The following is a 17,614-nucleotide window of genomic DNA, read 5'->3' on the forward strand; positions in this document are numbered from 1 at the left end:
GCCTGAAACTGTGAGTGAAAGAAAGGCAGAGTACTCTTGTCTGATGAACTGTATATCAGGACCAACTTCCCCCTTCTACTGGTAGGGGAAGTACAAGCTCTCCCTGTTGTCCCCTTCCCTGTTAACAGCAAAATCATTTTGCACATGAGGGGAATGGCAGCAATGCAGTTCTGCTGCTGGAGACTCCTGAGGAGGAGAGAAACATTCTTGGGCACCAAAGATACCTTGGAGAGACACACTGCTAAACTCACCATCATCATCAGTGTCTCTGACTGAGTCTTCATTCTCCTTTTCTCCTTGCTTCTAAGATTCCACACCTTCCCTAAACATCCTAAAACTTAGGAACTGAGACTAAAAGTCTGCTGGGAATACTGAAAAAGCCCTTCCATTCTGCTGGATGAGGCCTAAATTCCATTCCAAGTAGCTAAGTGCATCAAGCTTTTCAACAGCAACACAGCCCTCCCTGTGTGATGCAAGGCATCTGCTTGTGTAGGAACGCTGCAACTACACCATGCAGTGGAGCTTGCTGTGGGAGCTTCAAACCACTGCCCCTACCAGTGCATCCACCTGTGACAGATTTTCTATACTTAATTCTGTCCCTACTTAGCATCAGAATGGGTCTGAGACTTATTTTTTTCAGTGTGAAAACACAACAGGAATGTTATGCTTAGACTTATGACACTGGGACCCAGCTAGACAATTTACTGGGCAGTTTTTCTCACCCCACCTCTTTTTCCTTTCTACACCAGTCTCTACACATGCACACAGTTCCTGCTGCACTGTGCATTGCAAAAACACCATTTGCCCTGATAACTGATTCTGGGATTTAGATATACCTGAAAAACAATAGGAAGGTCCTTCCACACATGAGATTTCTTTTTGTCTCTGCTGCTTGTTAATAACAATTTGCAAGTCCATTTGTAGTTTCTGATTATAATCTGACCTGCCCTGTTCAGATTTTGTGGATTGATTCATTTTTTCTTTAATTTACTTTTCCCTTAAACTTTGTAGGCATGTATATTCATGAAAAGAACAGAGGGGAAAAAAATCCCAGAAATTACCACAAGAAAAACCCCTGCTAAAAGCAATAAGTTTGCTGACAGATGGTAGAATCAGTTGAAAATCAAGTACCATATTTACTAAGTCTAACCCATTTAGAAAGCCAGAAAAGTGTTATCTAATTCTATCCCCTGTGTGTTTGTGTTTTGGAATAAACAGATGCCTAATGAGGAATGTGTCTACTATGGTTTTTGAAGAACCTGGATGGATCCTGGTTCTGATTCAATAGTTGATTTTGACAAAGCTGATAACGTTCACTGCAGAACCTATTGTTTTGGCTTTCAAACCTACAGATATTCCAACACTAGCTGACTGACAAAAATGTAGTTTCAAATGTAGTTTCAAATGTAGTTTCTGCCAGAACAGGGCAGAAATCAGAAAAAAACAGAAGTGTTAAATGACTTAACCTGCATTTTACATTTCCTGTTCCATCTATATAACATCCAAAAAATGCAGTGAATGAAAGGGCAAACACGCTGGAATCACTTGCAGGCTTGACAGCTACCACAATCAATTCCTGTATGTTTTTCACTGGGTTTTATAAAATAATAGAGATTGGCTTAGAAAGACAAATGCCCGTGTACTTTGTGACAGATCTGGGTGAGAAGCAAAAACTAAATAAACAGAGAAGGGTGATCTGAGCAATGAAGGCTTTAGGGAAGATAAGCCTCTTGTGGGCCATGCTTGGTCAGCAAGGTTATTGCACATGCACAGAGTTCCTCAAAGGCACTGCCCTAACACTGCCTGGATGGCTTCTAAATTCTCAGTCTGGATGGCTTCTAAATTCTCAGCCTGAGTAGGAGCAGTCAGGAAGTTTACGAAGGAGAATTAGCTATCCATGAAGTCCATAGCAAAAGTTACAGAACAAGATTTCTCCCATGCTACATAAGGCGTTTAAAATATGCACTTTCCAAGTGTGTGTGAAACAGATTAAGAATAGGATCTCTAAAAATAAATAAAATTACTTGTTCACATAAAGCAGAATATTTCAAAGGGTTGTTTAATAGAGGCAAGGTCTGTTATTTTCCATTGTATTTAAAAATACAGTGTTCAGTGATACATTTCAACAAACTGATATGCATTCCTACTTTTCAAAGTTGCTCAAGAGTTACTAAAGGCATTTTGATCAGCAGTGAGAGATTTTAATTCTGGAATTATAAAATATGTTTCTCAAAATACTAACAAGTCAGTTGCTGAAGCAGTGATCTGAATACAAGGATGCACAACCCTATGCCCAGCATTTGGTATCTATCTGTTCAGTGAGTGAAAGTAAGCAATTTCTTTTCTCTTTCTATATTCCTCTGTCTACTCCCGAGGTGCCCATGGAAATAAGAATTTAAACTCACATATGCATTATTATAATGTGACTGATTTTCTAATTTCCTTGAATGAATATCTAAGATACAGGTCAAGTCAGCATATCATCGTCTTATTGCTGCAGGAAATAGCAAGTTGCCCATGAAAGGAAAGTGGACACAGGTGGTGGTAATAAAGTGTATTAACATGTGGAGAGGTATGTGATTCTTAAATATTGACAGCAAGAACTGCATTTCATCTTTTATCTAGGTGGTATCTGAAGATGGTTTTCTCTTCACATTTTAGTGAAAGCAAGTTTTGATGGGGGAACTGAGGGAAAATAAAAAGTGCCAGCACTATGGGTTTTTTTTTTCTAAAGGCTTTTCTGTCAAAGCCAGAACAGACAAAATAATTGTGGGAAAGATTTTACTCTGTCCTTGTTTTAAAACTACAATATAAGTACAAATTTGGCTTGTTTCTAGTTCTGTGTGAGTGAAGAAGGGAAATGGGAGAAGACTGTGCATTCTGATTTTCAAGTTTCAGGTTTTGCTTTGCCCTTTCTTGGCTCTACTTAGTCACATTTCCAAGGCATTAAAACAGAGACTCAGGGGCCTCACTAGACATAATGGTATAAAGTTTCCAGTGCAGTAAGCTGTAACACTCTGTATGCTCTGGAAAGTTTGCATTCAGTCTTTTAATAAGTAAAGACGCAACATAATGCTCCTGATAATTTTCAGCATGGGCAGATGGTATATGAACAGCCTGGTGGGAGGAGAACCAGCCCAGCTTAGGGTAACAATGTTCGACTAGCTATCAGGGAGGAAACAGACTTCCTCTGCCATTGCCCAGTGCCAAGGAGCTTGTTTTATCTCCTGCTCACCACACTGATCATGCTTTGCTTTCTTCTGTTTTATAGGCATTGGCTTTATGCAGAAAGTGCAGTTCCTTTCTACTGCCAAAATGAAACAGTATTTTAGATTATAACTAGGCTAGAAGTCATTTACAATTAATTTAGCTCCAAAATTCCTGTAGCTGGAAATGCAGATTACAACAATTTGCTGTGAGCTGTTGTAAGATGAAGAAGCCATTCATTGTTGCCATTTGACAGTGAATTTTCTGACCCACGTGCTAAAAGGAGAGGCTGTGGCAGCAACGATGAAGCAGGTCACATTAGCAGGAATAAGGATAGATTCAGCGTTCAGCACCATTTTTGGAAGCTTTCCTGGCAGGTTGTACCCAACATAGGTTTTACCAATGCTGTGTATGTAGCTTAGGTCTCTTAGTGCTCTCTGCAAGAGATCTCAGTAGCAGTGGCTGCAGGAAGAGTCACACTGGACACAGACAGCATGCCATGATGGCTAAGCATATTATTTTTGTAAATATACTTCTGAAAATGCTACTTGTCCTCTTTCAGTTAGCCCATTCTGCCAAAGAGTAAGCACTTCCTAATTTTAAGAAGAAAAGGCTGGGAATATATTTTGTTGTTGTTCTTTATTCTCTACATGAATGTGTTAATTGCAGAGGGCGAATCACTTCTCCAGCCTTGGAGGGTGTACACAGTCAGAAAAATCCTGCCATGTTCTACCTCTGGACAGATGCTTCACTGAGACTAACAGAGAGATGGTTAATAGGTCAAAGAGATTACTAGTGATGGGAGGATGGATTGAAGATGTGCATTTACTCCTAATTCTGGGTCTTGGGGGCTAGCAGAGATAAGTGTCTTCCATGAACAATAAGTTCATTTTAAAGAGGAAATTAAGGGAAAAATGGCATTGCTTTTTCTCTAGACTGTGCCTCTCTTGTGAGCAGGTGACAAAAAGAGATTAAGAAAAAAATTATCTCACTCACTGCAACTGTCTTTAAAATGTTAGACTTTTTGGTTTTTTTGCTTAATTTAATTTTCTTGCCTCTGCTCTTTTTTTTTTTGTGTTTGTGGGCTTTTTTTAATGTATTGCCCCTGAATTCAGATCTACCAAAAATAGCACTAAGCAGTTACTGTAAATCCCTGTCTGCATCGCAGAGTGGACAGGAGTTTTTCATTTCATACATTATTGACCACACGATAGAATGGTGATTCCACAAAGTGAGCAGAAGCTTTAAAAAGTTAATGAGGAGGGACATCATAGGGTTGTTGTTGTTCTTGTTGTTGTTACTTTTTAATGTTCTGTAGCATTTAGGACTGGGCAGCTGGGCATGCTGGATGCCGAGTGCCACTGCCGTGGTTTTCATTGTGCTGCACTGATGGCAGAGGATGCTCTCCCTTGTGGGCTCTGCCCACTGTGACACCTGCACACACCTCCCTGTGCCTCCCCAGCAGCAGGGAACACCCACACTGCACACACTGAGCATGGGGAATAGATCCATAACACCTGAGTATAAATACCAATCTCAGCAAGAAGAAAATGTAATATATTTTTGATTTCCTAAGGTGGTGAAGCATCTACCTTCCCTGAAGACATCCGGTGAATAAGCTTAGTATGTCCTCTGGCTAACATCTGTAGCAAACTTACCTCAAAGACACAAATACCGTGAGGGTTCTTGCAGTGGTACCTTTGGATATATTATTTTACATGGAGCTGCCATCTGTTTCATAGTGTAGCACATATCTGAGTGCTCCAACAGCAGTTGCAAACACCTCTGTCAGGGCACTTGGAAGCATATGGGGCCAGGCAGTGTGGTGCTGGGCAATATCATGGGGCTGATGATATGCTGACATTTTCTGGGCTGGATCCTCTCTTACACTGGAGCTATTTTTATATAGCTCCATAGACTTCAGCAGAACAAGCCCATATTTATACAAACATGAGGTCAGGACCTCATCCAAAGATTATTTAAGGCTTAAACATTTTAACCTACTATGAAAATCATGGAGAAATTCATTCTCATGAGAGCATCTAGTCTTTGTGGAACATTTGGCTCTTTAACTCTCTAAATGAGAAATACTAAAAGCATAACCTCTTTGTATGCAGTTTGACACTCTGGAATTTTAGCTGCAATTTTTTCTATTAAGAAATGCAGACCACAAAAGGACTTTCACTTCTCTCAAGTAATAAAAAACTCAGACGCCTCCCAGTTTTATACCTTTAGGTATAAAAGAGTAGGTCAGGCAAACGCCTCTTACAAAGGACACAGAGAGTATTGAGGGGTCATAACATGAAGGTGGGATGAGGGGACCCCCTCACCAACCCCATAGGGCAAACCTGCTTGGGGATCCTGCTGGGAGCAGTTCTGTGGCTGGGAACAGGAGCCAGGTCTCCCACTCCCCAGAGGGAGTTTGGCTGTTTGCTTACCCTGGATGGAAAGGGTACAGAAGCTGGGGGAGGAGATGCTCCAGGAGCCAGGGCTGAGATTCCCCTGCAGCCTGTGGAGAAGACTATGGAGAGGTAGTCCATGGAAGTTTATGGTGGAGCAGATATCCACCTGCAGACCCTGGAGGATCCCAAGCTGGAGCAGATGGGTACCCAAAGGAGGATGTAACCCCATGGGATGCCCACTCTGGAGCAGACTCCCAGCAGGACTTGTTCAGCTGAGGAGGGCAATGATACTGCAGCTTTGTTGAGCACCTGGTGCTCAGCCAGAGACAATGCAGCCAGAAAAGAAGAAGAAGGCTGGATCAAAGGAGAACATCGATGAAGAAAGGAGATTAGTATGCCATATAATATGGATGGAATAATGGTGTGCCCTCTGTCTTGTCAACTTGGAGGGCAAATTCTGCAAGCAAGGATTGTCTTTTACTGCAAACATACTGAACTCATTTTGCATGATGAGGTTCAATTGCCATTAAACACTCCTCAGACAGCTACTGAAAACCTTTCCTCTCCACATGCTTGCACCTAGATTTCTTATGCTTAAAAAGGGTTATATCTGAACAGTCATTGTGTTGTACTTGCTATTCTTCCTTTAAAACCCTCTGCCAACTACTAACATGGAGTTTGGGACATGAAGAACAGCATTCTGTTTCTGAACACAATATCAATACAAAAAAAAAATAGTTAAAACCTAGGGTTTGTGCTACTTAGTAGGTCATAGCTTCAAAACTACAGACACAAAGCACATATGGAAAGATTATATAAGTGTGCATATTACTCTTACACGTATGTCAGGGCTGCAATATGATTTTATAAGTTCACTCTGATTTTCTAAGCTCACATCTGGTGGCCATATATCATTATCAGTGATATAGACGTAGGCACAGATTTTTAAAAAATGTTTGTATCTCACCTTTCTTTTCAAAGTAGTTGTTTTTATGTGCTTTCTTTTTTAATTGAATCTTACAAATTATTGCTGCTTAGAAGAGTTTCCTCCCTAACCCTTCCAACTGAGTCCCCAAATTGTGGGAGGGTATCAAAGGAATGATGTTCACTGCTGTTTGACTTTGAATCACTGGTAAAAGGTTTTATGTAACTCATTTTCTTCCACACAATTAGATTCTAAGGACACAGGGACTAGGCTCTTTTTTTTTTTAATTCAAAGGTCTCAGTAAGCAAAGCATAATGTATTCTGCCCAAACTGTGAGAACAGAGCAATACAGAATAATTTACTTCACTAATGCCAAATTAAAATTCATAACACAATACTTTAATTACCATCTGAATCCAATTCTCAAAGAAGTTTGCCCTAATTGCATTGTTGATATGCATGGATGCAAATAAGATGTTGACTGTTTCCCTTGTAGCAAATGACTCTGTTTCTAATATGCAGACATCTAACAACATGGGGCCAAATTCATCCATGGTAAAAAGCCATTAGAATCAGCAGAGTTATACCAGGGACAAATCAACCACTCTTCTCAGGAAAGCTGGTCTTGTTATCAGCCTCTAAGAATTGCCCCTCCAGGGCCTATGGACAAACTATGCTGCTCTGCTGCCCCTGAGCTAGACAGTGAAAAGTCCCCAGAAAGAAGCAACCCCCTGTGTGCTGAGAAGACAAAAGTGTGAAATAGGCATGTGTGGAACAATGTTTGCCAGAATGTAGTGAGGACATAGAGGCCAGATGTTCTTCTTTGCTTTTGTGACAGCTCTGAATATGGATCCTATTCTTAGCCCACAAGCACAGGTGTTTCAGAGGAAGAGAGAGAGAGAACATCATACTGGAGATGCAGGAAATTAAATAATACTCATCAAATGAGGGAGACAGTAGCATGCAATCATTGGGGCATTTTTGTAATTGCTATGTACTACTCTCAGGTGAGCTGCTTGAGTGAGGGGACTTTGAAACATTCAAGAAATAAAATAGGCTAAAAATTCCTTTTCTGTTAAATATATGGACAAAAAGTTGTCACTTTTTTGTTGTTGTTGTTGACCAAAGTCAGCCAAACCTCTTGCTTTCTGAAGGCTTTGTTTATGTTCAACTTTATTTCTATTCCATTTGAAAGCATTTCTACTTATTACATGCTAAATAAATTATTTTCTCAATTAAAAGCCACCCATTTACCTCCTAATCAGATAATAAGCAATAAATATCAGTGTAGGGTCCTGGTGTAGTCCTAGGGACATGTACAGAATGCAGCTGTGCTGCCTCAGCTGGGGCAGGAGAGAGAAGAATACCAAGAGATCAGGTTGCTGAATGTGTTTTTATTCCATTTTTGCCAACTACACAGGATGAGCTGAAGCCCTCCTGCTCACTTTTGTTAGAGGCCCTGGTCTAAGAGAAATAATATTCACTGTGTGTGTGTGTTCAGTTGCCTGAATAAGCTGTGTTTTCATAAAGAAGATCTGCAAAAGGTGAGGGAATGGGCTTGTTGCCCTTTCTTCTAACATGTTAAAAAAAATAAAATCGAAAAAGTCTGCTCTTTTTTTAATGACATTGAAATTCAGTCTCACTCTACTCTGCTGTTCCTGGAAGAGTCTGTGTTCTGTTAGAGAGTAAACTGTTTGAGATGTTAGAAATACAATAAATAGATATAAATATAAATAAAACACCACCAAAAGGGGAGCTGCTGTTGTTCTGACATCTGCTATAGCTAATAGTTAATAACTAATACCTATGAATCTCAAAGGGCCTAATGGAGTCATTAAAGCTCCCCTAAGAGCGCCACAGATCCCTGCATGGCTTGGGAGGCTCTGGCTTGGGTTCAGCTGCACAGCCAGGGTGGGAGGAAGGTGAGGTTGCAGTGGCTGGCAGCACTGCAGGTCTCCTGGGAATGCTGTCCTGGTGGTGGTAGTCCTCAAGGGAAATATGGGAGGGCATGCAGAAAGGCACTGGTCACAGGAGAAGAGCTCTTGTGTGGCAGAAAGGCAGAGAAAGCCAAGAATGAACTGGTGAATGTGTGGGTAGCACATTGCTGGAGATCGTGGCTCTTTGTATTGCCTGGCTGCCTCTCGTTAAAATTGGACCCAACTGCAGGAATTAGAGATTTAAAAAAAAAAAAACCCCAAACCACCAATATTTAATAAGTAGAAAGGATACTATTGATAGAAGACTTGAACTCTACAAATTTAATAAAGAGACCCAAAGACAGGAAAAAAAAAATCTGTTTAGCAAGGCTAAGAACACTGGAGGAATGATTTTTAATTAGCTAGTGTCATGCTAGAATGTTACCAGTGCAGAGAACCTGAATATACAGACTGAAAGAACATTTAAATCAGTAATATTACAGGATTTGGATCACTAGGCCCCACGGCTGTGTACTTAGGGCCAGCAGGTCTCTGCTCAGAACCACTTCTCACCACTGCAGTTCTCATGATTTGAAGCTGTGAGTTTATTTGACAATACACAGAAATTTACAGAGCTTTTGTCTTAATATTGAGTAGAGTTGTAATTGAAAAACAAGACCCTGAGAGAGCAATTGCAAGCGTCTCAGCAGTCTTGAGAAGTCATATACAGAGAAATTGTCATGTTACAAGCCATTTTGAGTCAGCCTGTGTTCAGAGCAATTATAAATAATCCTGGTGTAAGAACAAAATGAATACAAACATGTATAAAATTGCTTCTAATCTGTAAGCTTATTTATTTGAAGTTCAAATTCTATACTTGTGAAATGACAATTGGCAACTTTTCCAGATAATGGAAAAGCAGACAGAAAAAGAAACACTTATAAGGGCGAGAAAGTCAGCCAGATTTCAGTAAAGACCAGTGTGGAGAGACAGGCAAGGATAAGAATGGTGGCAGACTTTCATAGCAGTGGATCTGGCAAGCAGTGCTTTCAAAAGTAGTGGTCTTAGGCATAAACAGTTCAAAGTGAGCTCCAAATCTCAAGCTGTTGCGAAAGTAGTTAATGTAGCTATTGAATCACAAAGTAGGAAGTAGCTACAGTGCTGGCTTTATGATGGGCACATTTCAAAAAAGATGTTTGAAGATTCAAAAATGGAAATTAAATACATTTGTATGCATGTGTATGTAGAGAGACACATACATGTTTCTCAAGCTAGACAGCAAAAGCTTTGCATTTGCAAGCTTCAACAGATCTAAATTATTCTGTTGAGAAAGAGACTGAAAGATTACACAGGTGCTCTGGATTCACCTTCAGGCTGACAACACATTGGGTGCTAATGGACTCTTTGGGAGCAATCTGGGATCTCTAAGTTTCAAGAAGGAAAAAGTAAGGGATAAAAAATTATCACTGGAATAAACTGAAAATTGTGAATTTTCTGTGTCTTGACATATTTTTGATCATTTCCACTGTTCAGGAAAGCATCAGAGGAGAGCGATTCCCTGCTGTGATTCCAGGTAAATTATTGAAGTCAGGATAGCAGTAACTGGATGTGGGGCAGAGGAAGTAAAGGAAGGCTCTCAGCACAGTCTGTTGCAGATGAGTTAAGTGCAACAGCAGTTGCTTTGTGGTAAGGTGTGGCACTACAGAAGAAGGACAAAAGAGGGAACAAGAAGGCTGTTAGCATGGATAAATGTAGTGTGTGCAGCTGTGACTGCAGGGCCTCCAGCTCTTTGCCACTGGATGTGGCTCCACTAACCCAGATGAGAATGGAAAGAGAGTTCATAAAGAGGAGGACAGGAAGGTGTTCCTGTCCTAGATATCAAATACAGAAACAACTGGGTTAAAACAGGGATGCTTGGCCCCTTAGTCCCTAAATACACGTAGGGGAAGAAGAGCTACTTTCTACTTTGGTCCTCCTCAGCTGTAAGAAAACAGTTCTTTTGAACAGATCTTGGCTATGGAGAATGCTGCCTGTAGGGGCAGGGAATCTTACAGTCAGAGAGGAGGCAAGAGGAGACTGACTCATAGAGGACTAGTTCTAAAATCAAATTTCAGACAGTGAGCATGAGTATTGTGAAGAGCAGGGTCTGCAAGGCACTCCCACAGGACCTGCCCAGATGTGTTGGGGTGGGGGCATCACTCGATCCAAAGAGAACAGCCAGCATCCAGCAAACACTGTGTCATGTTTCCTTTATTTTAAGTTTAAATTAGCTTGTCTCACTTCTTTTGATGTATGATTGTGACTGTCAAAAGAAATCCCAGTGGTAAAGCTCACCTTGTACTCCTACATGCTGTGTGTCTCTGAAATCATCTCAAAGCTGAGTTCAGGAGAGAGATCAAAGATATCCCTGCTTGAACTGAAGCAGAAGTGATGTATTAGAACTCTTGTGAGTTGGATTCTGTAAAGTTTACCCGTCACCTTCAGCAGGAGTTACCAATGTAAAATTTTTGGGTTAGAAATAGCTTTGTCCCTAAGATCACTACCATAGTCTCCTCTTTGTTTTATTCCTAGAATATCAAAATATATTTCATAGAATGTTGGCCCCTGCTGGCCACCAAGCACCATACAGCCACCTGCTTGCTCAGTCTCTCCAGGGAGATGGGAAATGGAGATTCAGAAGAGTAAAAGTGAGAAAACTCATGGTTTGAAATAAAGATAGTTTAATAGGTCAAGTAAAAGCCCCATGCACAAGCAAAGCTAAAGGATGAATTCATCCACCACTTCCCATGGGCAGGCAGGTGCTCAGCCCTCTCCAGACCAGCAGAGCTCCATCAGGACAGGTTACTTGGGAAGACAAACACCATCATTTCAAACATCCTCCCCTTCCTACTTCTTCTCCCAGCTTTATATGCTGAGCATGATTCCATAGGGTATGGACTACCCTTTTGGTCAATTGGGGTCAGCTGTCCAAGCTATGTCACCTCCCTTGTGCACCCCCAGCCTGCTCACTGCTGGGGGGGTGAACAGCAGAAAAGGCCTTGACTCTGTGTAAGCCCTGCTCAGAAATAGCTAAAGCATCCCTGTAGTTATCTATACTGTTCCCAGCACAAATCCAAAACACAGCCCTCCATTAGCTGCTATGAAGAAATCTAACTGTACTCCAGCCAAAAGCAACACACAGGAAAAGTAAATGGTGTTATATAAATAACTTAGAGCTGGGAGAAAAATACTATCAAGGGCTTTGCTTCAATGTAGTATGAAAACAGCTTGCAAACATTCCCATCAACGCTTGTCACACAGGAAAGGGAAGAAGTTATGAGGTCTGAGACAGACAATACAAATTGTTACATATACCAGCAAATTCTATTTCTTTTAAACTGTTTCTGGCTGTTAAATTATTGAAAAGCTGCTTTACAAATCAAAGACTTGAGATGCCAAGAGCAGGGCACCTTGACATTTGTTTAAACTTACACTGGGAATGTTACATATAATCCTTCAAGTAGTATCATTCAATGTTCTCAAATTCATTTTCTGTTCATTTAAGTGGAAGAATACTCACTAAAGTTTTATCGTAACAGTATCTCATGTGTTAGCTCATAAGCTTTTAAACCATAAACTCCTCAAAATGAAAGAATTAAAAACTGTCAGATATTTTGCCTCACCTATGGAATTAACTAATTTTTGTATTCTCTTATTTATTCTGTGAAATTCAGACAGTCAATTTCACTTTGATTTGGAATTATTTTCACGTTTTGATTTTAGCAAAGCTAGCAATATCTATTTTCCTTACTGACCTTTTCTTAAGCTGTTAAACCCTAAGCACACAATCACTAGAAGGTCATCTTTGCATTAACATCACTTGATATTGTCTCTGATATCTCTTTTTAAACCTGAAACCCTCATGCACTTTTACTTGATTATGTATAGTTTTCTCTTGAATAAGAAACCATCACATGAGATGTTTTGACAGAATTGGGCACCTGATTCCTTAAATTATAATTTAGCTCTTCAGTCTGTCAGTGGAGGAGAAAGAGGTGTCTTCTGCCACTCTAGAGGCTGTGTCACACAGATAATAGCCCATTACAGCTACTAGAAAAATAATAGCTCAGTGAAAAGAGATCTGTGTTATGGAGCTAACCTCAGCTGACAGAGCATGCAGGAGCTGCCATTTGGGTGGAGAGTGATGGGGAAAGGGGAATGTTCCATTTCTCCCTTTTAAAGGAAATAAAAAATTTCAGCCAAAGAAACCTACACATATTCCCACTGCCAACAAAGACAAATAAACTCACCTTTTGGCCAGTTCTGTGGTCTGTTATTGTAGTGGAACCCTGTAATTACAAGATATATTATGCCACTTTCCCTTAACTGTGGTTAGGTTTTGGCTTGAGGTCCACAGCTCCAGATTTAGCTGCAGACTATAATATAAGGTTGCTGTGGGGTTTTTTGTGTGTGCATGAGTGTTTTTGTTTTCCCTCAAGCAAGAGATTTCCTTTCTTTTAATGGATACTGTTGTGCTCTTATAAAAAGGTCTGCATGAAAGTGCTGTGATCTGGCTCCCACTGCATGCCCCAACAATGAATCAGGGCATAGATATTTAGGATCACAAAGGCAAGTGGGAGGTATGCTGCTACACAGTAGATGGCACAGAACCTGGTGTAGTGCGTTAAAACCAAAGGGGAAAAGTGTTGTTTTAAACCTTCCTAAGGAGAGCTCTTTGACCCTGCTAATTTATAATAATAAAGTGTGAGAGAAAGCAGACATCAGTGGTTGTAAAACATGCCTCTGTAAAGAAAGCTGGAAAAAAAAAAGAGGTTACATTTTAAAGCAACTGTTTACTTCTATATTTGCAATGGGTTTGGAGTGCAGGGAAACCAACTAGTGCACCGCAGCATTTGTGACTTATCACAGCATCATGAGGCAAGGATGAGCTGACAAAAGGCAAATGCTGCAGACTACATCAATCAGAGAGTTCTTTGGATAAAAATATATTTTTTTTTTCAGAGAGTCTCGTCAAGTCACTGGGAGATATTGGCATTCATGAGTGGTGCTACAAATTTTGCAGGCGCCCTGAAGTAGGAGCTGGTTTTGCAGAGGTCTGCTCAGAGCCATGGCCGTGCAAGAAATGTATCACAGGATATTCTGAGTCAACAGGTCTGCAGAGACAAAAAATGACATTTCCCTGCTTATGGGGTGCTTGCTGCTTGTGAGAGCAGCCAGTCTAAATAGTGGATTGTGTGTTGAAGTGCTAGTAGATCAATACCTCTGATATCCAGCCACTAATGCCTGGTATGAAGGTGCAAGAGAGCAGTGCACTCAGAAGTTTCAATGGGTGTGCATCACATCTGTTTAGCAGGTTCTAATGGACTTTATATTTACCAGCCAAAGAGCTTTTTCAGGAGGTCATACATGTGGTGAGTCACCTGAGCTTTTCTGCTCTGAAGCAGATTGCTACTCTGATTTGTTTTAGCATCATTTTGAAGCATCCACAACTGCTGAACAAGGCTTTGGGATGTACATTTGACAGAGGACAGCTTGCCATGAACATGTTAAACATGGTCAGAGTCTTGCTATAATATTTTTAAATTATGAATTTTTTTAAAAAAATTGATACCTAGCAAGGTGCAAGGGCACAAAGTGTGTGCTAAGAAATTACTAAAGCAAGTACTTCAGTTGTATTTGTAAATGAAAATTGAATCATATCAAGCTTCTTACTAATCAGAGATACGGGAAGGGCATCCCCTTTCATTTGCCCTGGGAAATAGACAAGGGAGCAGCAACAAGTCAGGAAAATTCACTCCACTCAGAATCATCAATAAATTAGCCCACTGGTAGTATATCTTTAAGCTCATGCAATTGAGTATTGACTCTGAACCCTCCTGCTGTGACTCAGTCTGGGGGAGGTTTGCAGAAAAGTGTGAACTGACATCATCAGATATGTTACAGATTTCGTGTTTCAAGCTGGTTCCGGTTGCTCTGAGCAAAAGTCATAATAAACTTCTTTCCTGAAGGCAAAATAAATGTGACTGAAAAGACTGAAATGCTGGGCAAGATAGATGGAGCTGCAGGAAACCAAAATGTCTTTTGTGGGTGTTACTCTGTCATCTATGAGGTTCTCATCTAGCAGGCAACACCATGGTCCCACCACCTAGCCAGATGATTCCATGCTGGGGGTGGAGCCACTGGAAAATCCCAGAGGAAGCCAAGACCTGCCTCGCAGATCTGCAGTTGCAAATTTCATGGCTTCAACATACGCCCTGCCAGATGAAGAAAGCCCTTGTTTGCCAATGGGATGATGTAAGGCAATTTAACAGCTGAATTTCTTGCCCTCCCTGTGGAAGATGGAGACCAATCCTCCTGTGGTTAATCGAGGGGCCATGATTGGCCAAGATTGCCTTTGTAGCGAGTCCAGGCTAAGGCTGAGGATGCCCTCTCCTTCAACTTGCAAGCTGCTGGGAGCAGCACATGGAGGAAATCTCTCCCAGGAGCCTCCACAGCCACTCTGTTCCTTCTTGATGCTTTCTGACACAAGTTGCTTTTAACAAGGTAAATACTGTTATGTTTCCAGCAACAGATGTGCCCAGGGAGCTAGAAAGCATCAGGGGTTCCTGAGCAAAATCACAATAAAATCCATGTCTGAATAGGGCCTATCTCATCCACATTCACTTTCTTTTTGAAGAGTCCCTTCAAACACTTTAATTGAGTTTTCTGCCTCTTTGCTCTAGTGAGCTGGAATTGCAACACCAGCTTGCTGTGTAGAGAAAAAGAGGAATAGAGGCAAGATAGAGTGACCTGATCCCCAGCACCATCAGGAGAGCAGCTCTTTCATAGATCTCATCCTTCTCTCTCTTCAGTAACTGGATTTCACTGAGGGTCATACCTCTTTCATGACTCCTGGTCCCACAGTCACAGACCACATTTGTAACGCCTTAGTTTTTTGATGAGTATGTAATTTCTCTTGGCAAGAATGTGATGAGTAATAGAATCCTTGACTGTGGGGAAGGAAGTCAGCCTTGGGCACTGGGGATGCAGCGTATGCAGTGAGATGGAGATTCTTTGGCCCTGGTGTGTGTTGATTCAGGACACTCAGCTACACTGGAATAGATTACTTTGAGCAGCAGGAAAAAGTGGAGAAGGAAAGAGAATCTAGATGTTTTTTGGACTGCTCATCTACTAAGTTTTTTTAAAGAATGGTCACTTCTCAATCTTGAGTAGCAATACAATCAAAATCAAAACAAGATGGACAGTGAAGAGGATGTATTTTGGAAAGACAATCAGGAAATTCAGTCAGGAATCCAGCTTTAGGACCATTAGTTTGCACAAGTGGCAGAAAACTTGTGTGAGATTCTACCTTTTTTCAGTTAAAGAGGTAAATCTTGGGGGAAAAAATCAGTAAAAGCACAGAGGTCTTTGGACTTTAAAGCCCACAGTTATTTTGCTATCTAAAAACTCTTGGATGTTTTGCATTTGTGCAAATAAATATGTTTGGTTGCACATATTTCCATAAGTGCTGGGTACTTCTTGGGTCCCTGCCAATCCCAGCACTGAGGAGCCCTCCCACACAGTGGTCCTCCTCTCACTGTGACACTGAGACCTCCAAGCTGCACTATCCATCCCTGCTTTCCTCCACAGCAAACTCAGTCTTCTTGCAGGTTCAGGTGGAGACAGAGTGACCTCCACGGGCTGCAAGGAGGTGATTTTTTTGGCAGTTAGGATGTGTAGTGTCCTTGGAGGATGCTAGGTGCAAACCATAATGCAGCCCAAGGCTGTGTTATGTTCCTCATGTAGTCTCCCACCTGGGAGACGCTGGCTGCTGTAGCTGGGGGGTGCTCCCAGAGTGTGTTTTGGCAAAGCTGCTCTGCCAAGAAATGTGAGGGCAGTCCTAAAGGCTGGCTGCCAGGCACAGAGCCAGGCTGGAGACCTGGCTCCCTGCATTTCCTTCCAGAGTCAGGAAAGGAAAGACTTTTTAACAAATTAAGTACTTTTCTGATTAAAAAAAAAAAAAATCATGTTTCCAAATTTTGTTTTATAAAGCCATGTTTCTGACTTTAGGCAAGCATCCCTCATGATCCAAAGGACTATATTTTGCATTTATAATTCATTTATTCAGACAGGTTTATTTTGCTAGAGATTAATATTGGAAAATTATTTTAAACAAAGGGAAGCACAGAGAGAGAAAAATGAAACAATTTGAAACCTTTAGAGATGGAAACAATTATTTTTTTTCTGCCAGGAACTCTGCTTGGACTTCACCAGATGTGGGAGCGGATCCCCAGTGGGGAACAAACCTCACCCTTTGATGGGATCCACCAAGGCCTCGAGGAGGGACTGTGGGATTTTCTGCCTCTGAGCCACAGCTGTCACTTCTTCTGCCACTGGGATGAGCTGGGCCAATGGCAGCTTTGCTTTTGCTGTGGATTTTGTGTAGTGGGTGTTCCAAAAACCTGCCGAGGGTAGCAGGTTTAAAATCCCTGGACTGATGGATGGAAATGACTGCTGGAGCAAACTGAGCACATTACCCATCTCTTCCCTTTTTCACAGGCGGAAGTCCCTCACACAATAGTTCTCATTGTTGCCCTGATTATTTACTCAAGACACCATTTTTTTCTATTTTGTGCCTTGTTTATGTTTCATAGTTCAGTACAGGGCGTTTCCTTTCCTCTCTAAAATTACAACCTTAGCATCCACATGCTTATTGTGTGACATGGAAAGCCATATCTCCTTTTTGCACAGGAATGTGCACTTTTGAAAGTCCTGCTAGGATCCCCTTTTACCAGATTCAATGGTATTTATTAATAGCAGAGAGCCAAATCAAATCTCCAGCTCTTCTCCACTGTGGGAAAGGTAACAGCCCTTTGCATCACAGTGCCTCTCCTCTAATACTAAACACATGTGGGATGTCTTCTGTGAAGTGAGTGGAGGCTTTTTTCCTTTTTTTAACTTTACTGGGATAAGCAATTTGCAGTGGCACAGACAATCTGCTCTGTTAAGAATCTGGCACCATTTACAGTGGCTGGAGCAAGAGACTCAGCAGTAGATTAGTGCTAATTTCTCTTCACACAAATAATGGCACCGATGACTCTTGACCATGTGACAGGTTTGTGAGTGATGAGCCTTGAGACTCCAGTAGTGACACTTTTCTTTCTCCACACTGGTAAATTATTCAT

The sequence above is a fragment of the Molothrus ater genome, chromosome 1, assembly GCF_012460135.2.
Source record: "Molothrus ater isolate BHLD 08-10-18 breed brown headed cowbird chromosome 1, BPBGC_Mater_1.1, whole genome shotgun sequence".
Taxonomy (NCBI): Eukaryota; Metazoa; Chordata; class Aves; order Passeriformes; family Icteridae; genus Molothrus; species Molothrus ater.